Here is a 6,694-nt window from a genome sequence, read left to right on the forward strand (position 1 = left end):
ATCTTTGCAGGCCCCACCTTCTGCACCCGGAGTGCCAGAGTGGGGAATCAGCCTTGACAGCTGTGGACACCGTGTTTCAGCCCTGCTTTACTTAGATACCTACTGTCCACGTATCCCAGTCGCTCCCCAGCATCTCCAGCCGTACAGCCTATCTCTGATAATGATCCATAACGGAGCCTCTGAGTTAATCATAACATCACCTGGCACAGCACTGACCCCACAGCTCCGTATCCCCCAGGCCGCTCCCAGCTGCCACCACCTCCCTGCACTGGGGGGGCATCCTCGGGAGCAACACCACCACCGTTTGTTTTTTCCAAATGACCAAGGGGTCCCTATATAGCCCCACTGAGGCAGCCACGTCTCAGTGCCATGCGAAGGGGCCCTGTACAACCAGACCCACCCCAAGGCAGCTGCATCTCAGAGCTGGGCAAGAGGTTCCTATATAACTAGCCCTGACGCCCCACTCCAGAGGTGGCCTCATCTCAGCACTGGGTGAGGGGTCCCTATATAACCTGCAACCTCCCTCTTCCCCCCCCCCCCCCAGGCAGCTGCATCTCCGCGCCTGGCCTCACTGATCCTGCCATGGGTTTCAGTTTTCTGATGCTAAATGGGAAGGAATTTCTCTGCCAGCCTCTGGCCACCAGTTGGCCCCATTGAATCAATTTTCAGGTCAATTCTGTGCCAGAACTAGGCTCTGATCCAGCCCCAGGGCAGGGCCTGGCAGGCTGGGGGGAGGATGTGGCTCAGGGTCTGTCCCCTCTAGGGGGTGCCAGCTCCCATCCAGCCCTAGGGTGGGGCCCAGCTCTCTCAGGGGTATTCAGGTCCCCTCCACCAGCCTTGCTTGGCCTTACCCCTCCCTAAGAGGTGAATCCAGCCACTGTGCCCCCCCCCGAGTGCCGGGGGGGTGCTGGAGCAGGGAGGGGCCCATGGGGCAGAAGGTCCTGCCCCTCCCCCCCCACATTGGCAGCCCAGGCACGCAGTGAGCCACATAAAGGAGCATTGATGCCCCCCCACCTTGGCACCGCCAGCCCCATTCACATTGTTCCCGTCCCTCGAGCAGCCCCGTGCAGAGAGAGAGACACCGCCGGGGGCTGTGGGCCAAGAGCTGGACCTCTGCATCCCCCGGGTGGGGCGACAAAGCTCACCCACCCAGCAGGGTGTCAGACACGCCCAGATGGCCCTGAGCTTCCCCGCTAGTGCCCCTCAGTCCCAACCCACAGCCCCCTGCTAGCCCAGCCCTGGGCTTCCTCCTCCCCCGAGCTCCGCCAGTGCCCCTCATTCCTGACCCACAGCTCCCTGCTAGCCCAGCCCTGGGCTTTCCTCTCCCCGCTGAGATCCGCCAGTGCCCCTCTCTCCCAACCCACAGCCCCCTGCTAGCCCAGCCCTGGGCTTTCCTCTCCTTGCTGAGCTCCGCCAGTGCCCCTCACTCCCAACCCACAGCCCCCTGCTAGCCCAGCCCTGGGCTTTCCTCTCCCCGCTGAGCTCCGCCAGTGCCCCTCAGTCCCAACCCACAGCCCCCTGCTAGCCCAGCCCTGGGCTTCCCCCTCCCCCAAGCTCCGCCAGTGCCCCTCATTCCTGACCCACAGCTCCCTGCTAGCCCAGCCCTGGGCTTTCCTCTCCCCACTGAGCTCCGCCAGTGCCCCTCACTCCCAACCCACAGCCCCCTGCTAGCCCAGCCCTGGGCTTTCCTCTCCTTGCTGAGCTCCGCCAGTGCCCCTCGCTCCCAACCCACAGCCCCCTGCTAGCCCAGCCCTGGGCTTTCCTCTCCCCGCTGAGCTCCGCCAGTGCCCCTCACTCCCAACCCACAGCCCCCTGCTAGCCCAGCCCCTCTCCTCCGCCCCACTCCCGACCCGCAGCCCCCTGCTAGCCCAGCCCTGGGCTTGCCCCTCCACCCCCCGCCCCGAGCTCCGCCAGTGCTCCTCACTCCCGACCCGCAGCCTCTGCTAGCCTGGCCCTGGTCTCCCCGTGACCCACACATTCACTTTTCCTGCGTGGGAATATTTCATTTCCCCAGCAAGGGTCAGCGTTCATTCCAGCCCCACACCGCAGTCCCGCCCACTCCCGCTAGGGGCGCTGTTCTACTGGCCGTGCAACAGCAGCCGGCTCATAATTCATTTAATTAAATAGAATAAATCAGCAGCAAAGCAGCCTCAAGTGTTGACTCGAGACCCAGGCTGTTCAGGGAGGGGCCGAGACAGCGAACTGCTGATAGAACCCAGGCGTCCTGGCTCCCAGTCCCTGCCCCGCACTAACCCATTACAGCTCACTGCCCTCCCAGGGCTGGGCAATGAACCCAGGAATCCTGGCTCCTGCCCCTGTCCCACAATAACCCATTACAGCTCACTGCCCTCCCAGGGCTGGGCAGAGAACCCAGGAGTCCTGGCTCCTGCCACCTGCCCCACACTAACCCATTACAGCTCACTGCCCTCCCAGGGCTGGCAGTGAACCCAGGAGTCCTGGCTCCTGCCCGTGCCCCCACACTGACCCACCGGACTCCACTGCCCTCCCAGGGTGGGGCAGAGAACCCAGGAGTCCTGGCTCCTGGCCCCTCTGTTCTAACCACTGGACTCCACTCCTTTGGGAGGGCAGCTAGGACACAGGAGGGGAAGGGAGTTCTGGACCCCAAAGGGTTAATTGTGCCCCCTTGCCCCACCTCCAGGGGGGTCCCCCCCTGCTCCGGCCCCTTTAAATCGCTGTGGCCTGGCTCACGTGCTCAGCCAAGTGCCCTATTTTTAGAGCCGGTTCTTGTCTTCAATCCCACCCCCCTCGGCTTGTTTTGCAGCTTCCCCTGCCAACTCCTCGGATCCCTGGCCAAGGAATCCAGGCGCCTCCTGCCTCCTCCCTGCCGCCTCACGCACAGGGCTCCACTGGTGGCCCTCACTCCCGACCCCCAGCCCTCCCACGCCGGTGCCCCTCAGATCCTGCTAGCCCAGCCTTGGGCTTCCGCTACCAGCTCTGCAGGTGCCCCTCACTCCCAACTCGCAGCCCTCTCACACTCGTACCCCCCACACCGGTGCCCCTCAGACCCTGCTAGCCCAGCCATGGCTTCTCGCTCTCGCTCACACACACACACACAGACACGAATGCGATAGCTTAGACTGCACAGTGGCCACTAGGCCAGAGTTTGTATTTTTGTAGGTCCTACTCAAAGTGTGGCTGCAGCGTCTCTCTCCACAGGGCAAGGGGTTAATAATCCAGGTGCCTCACCCAGGCTGAGCTGCGATTCGGGATGGGGGGGTGGGGGGCCTGGTGTTTTTAAAGTGGCTCTGGGCCCATGACTCTGTGTTCACAAAGGGAACACGATGTTCAGGCCGAGAGTCTGGGGCGGGGGAAGGGAGCACAGAGGGCTGGAGCTAAGCGGAAGGGGGGAGGGGAAGGGACAGGAGGGGGTTGAGGGTGTCAGAGGGAGGTGGGGGGGCAGGCGCTGAGGGGCTGGGTCAGAAAGAGGCTCTCAGCGCTGGGATGGGGGGGTGACACTTTTCTCTCCTGGGGGGGCAGCTGCCCCGTCCCTCCCCACTGTCCCCGCATTGGCCTCTGGTCTTGCCCCCCAGGCACTTGGGGGACTAGGATGTGACCAGGGCTGGACCCCCCCAGTTCAATCTCCCGCAGTGTAGTTTCCCTTCTCACCCCCCAACAACCCCCACTGCACTCCCCCTTCCCACACACACCCTGGGACCTCTGCAGCTGTTTCTGTATGGAAGGTTAAATCCAGCTGCAATTCAGCCAGGAAATGCCCCCCCCCCTGCCCCCCACAACGAACCTGGAGGTGGCCGGGGACTCGCCCTCAGCAGTGCAGGGCCCAGGACCCTGAGCCGTGTAGGCAGGGCCACCCAGAGGATTCAGGGGGCCTGGGGCAAAGTGGGTGAGCTGTGGCATTTATACTCACCCGGCAGCGGTCCGGGTCTTCAGCGGCATTTTGGCAGTGGGGGGCCCTTCAGTCGCTCCATGTCTTTGGTTGCTCCATGTCTTGGCTCCTGCAAGGCCCGGGACCTGGGGCAAATTGCCCCACTTGCCCCCCCTCTGGGCGACCCTGCATGCAGGCTGATGGAGGGGGAGGTTCCAGTGGCCGGTTGGGGTGAAAGATCCAGCAATTCCCCTCGCTAGCTTTGAGTGCCCCAAGGGGTTCTCAGATACTGGGTCAAACTGGGCTGGCCAGAGCCAAGCAGCCAAACAGCTTGGGGCCTCCTTCGCTCCAGCAAACAGACGGGCCCATCGGTCGGGGGGAGGCCCAGCCTTCCCAGGAGGGTTGGCCTCTGGAGGCCCCAGACAGGGCCGCCCGGGGGGGGGGGGGGGAAAGGGGCAATTTGCGCCAGGCCCCGGGCTCCGCAGGGGCCCCCACGACAGTTTTTGGGGCCCCTGGAGCGGGGTCCTTCACTTGCTCGGAGGCCCCAGAAAACTCTTTCGGGGCCAGGCCCCGGAGCTTCTTCCACTCCCGGTCTTTGCCCACCGCTCCGGGGTGGAAGGATCCCCCGCCATCGCATTACCGCCGAAGCGGGACCTGCCGCCGAAGTGCAACCCGGTCTTCGGCAGTAATTCGGCAGCGGGGGGGGCCTTCCGTTCAGGAACCCGCCGCCGAAGTGCCCCGAAGACCCGCGGTGGGGGCCCCCGCCGCCGAATTACCGCCGAAGAGCAGGCTGCACTTCGGCGGCGGGTCCCGCTTCGGTGGTAAGTCGCCGGCGGGTGGCCCCCGCTGTGGGTCTTTGGGGCACTTCAGCGGCGGCTCCCAGAACGGAAGGGCCCCTCGCAGCCGAACAGGGCCGGCTCTAGACATTTCTCCGCGGGGGGGGGGCCCCCTGCCGCTAGCCGGTCCGACGGCTCCGGTGGACCTCCCGCAGGCATGGCTGCGGAGGGTCCGCTGGTCCCGTGGCTCCAGTGGACCTCCCGCAGGCGTGCCTGCGGATGCTCCACCGGAGCCGCGGGACCAGCGGACCCTCCGCAGGAACGCCTGCGGGAGGTCCACCGGAGCCGCCTGCAGCCAATGGCCCCAGGCCCCCGGAATTCTCTGGGCGGCCCTGGCCCCAGACGCCCACTGGGGAGTGTTTCGCGTGTAGGAACTGGGACATTCTGTGGCCCCATCAAAATAACTGCGCCTGGCATCAGCTCAAAAACCACCCTGTGATGACAGACGCCAGCCCATGGGTGACGCTGGGCCCCAGCATCGAGCAAAACCCTTGTGCGGCCATAGCCTGCTCAGCCTGTCTGGCTCGCAAGGAGGGGTGGCGCAGCCAGGAAAAGCCCCACTGGGGGGAGCGAGATGTGGGGCTCTGCCCAGAGTGGGACCCCAGGAGCCAGGGGGAAGGGCATGGTGCTGAGCGGCCCCTGACAGGGGAACAGGCACAGCCACCTTGAGCTGAGACAGGAGGGAAAGATAAATGGAGGGTGGCTGGCTGGGTGCAGGAATGTGGGGGGGCGGCTGGCCACGTGGGTGGGGGGTGGCCCTGGGGACAGCTGGCTGGGTGGAGGCTGTGGGGGGGATGGGGGTGGGAGAAGGGGAAGTGGATGAATATATGGACGGAGAAGAAGGATGGATGGACTGACAGATGGATAGATGCAGGGAAGGAGATGGATGGATGGGTGAGATGGGGTGGATGACGGAGAAGGATGAACATTTGGGAGTGAAGGGGAGGACAGACAGATATGGATGGATGGATGGGGGAGATGGATGGATGGATGATGCGGGGGAAGGGTGGAAGGATGGAGGGAGGGGAAGGGTGGACAGATAAATGGATGGGAAGATGGATGGATGGATGGATAGATACCAGGGAAAGGTGGATGAATGGATGGAGAAGAAGGATGGATGGATGGGGGAGATGAATGAATGAGGGGAGGGGATGGACGGAGAGATGGGTGGTGGGGTAGACGAACAGATGGATGGAAGTGGGGGAAAGGTGGATGGATGGATGGGGGTGGATGGGGGAGGACATGGACGAACAGATGGGTGGGGGTGGATGGTCGGATGGACGAATGGATGGATGGGGGAGATGGACGGATGGATGGACGATGAGGGGGAAGGGTGGACAGATGGAGGGAGGGAGGGGAAGGGTGGACGAATAGATGGATGGGGGAGATGGATGGATGGGATGGACAGACAGACAGGGGGTGGACAGGGGAGGAGATGGATGGAAAGATGGGTGGGGGGCAAAGGACACATCTGGCTGGCTGTCAGGAGGGGCTGCCCATGGTGGGTCCCTCAGGCAGTGCCCCACACACTGGTCCCGCAGGGACCCTGGTCCAGGACTGAGTGGGTGATGGGAGCCAGCTGCACCCATGGCAGCCCCACTGCACACCCCAGGGGCCAGTCCTCTCCCCTCACATGTCCAGAGTGGGACCCCAGGAGCTGGGGGGGAGGGGTGTGGCACTGAGCGGCCCCTAACAGGGGAACAGGTGCAGCCAGCCTGAGCTGAGACAGGAGGGGAAGATAAATGGAGGGTGGCTGGCTGGGTGCAGGAATGTGGGGGGGCAGCTGGCCACATGGGTGGGGGGTGGCCCTGGGGACAGTTGGCTGTGTGGAGGCAGTGGGGGGATGGGGGTGGGAGAAGGGGGAGTGGATGAATTTATGGATGGAGAAGAAGGATGGATGGATTGACAGATGGATAGATGCAGGGAAGGAAATGGATGGATGGGGGAGATGGGGTGGACGACTGGAGAAGAATGAATGTTTGGGAGTGAAGGGATGGACAGACAGATATGGATG

Source organism: Gopherus flavomarginatus, chromosome 11, assembly GCF_025201925.1.
Source record: "Gopherus flavomarginatus isolate rGopFla2 chromosome 11, rGopFla2.mat.asm, whole genome shotgun sequence".
Classification (NCBI taxonomy): domain Eukaryota; kingdom Metazoa; phylum Chordata; order Testudines; family Testudinidae; genus Gopherus; species Gopherus flavomarginatus.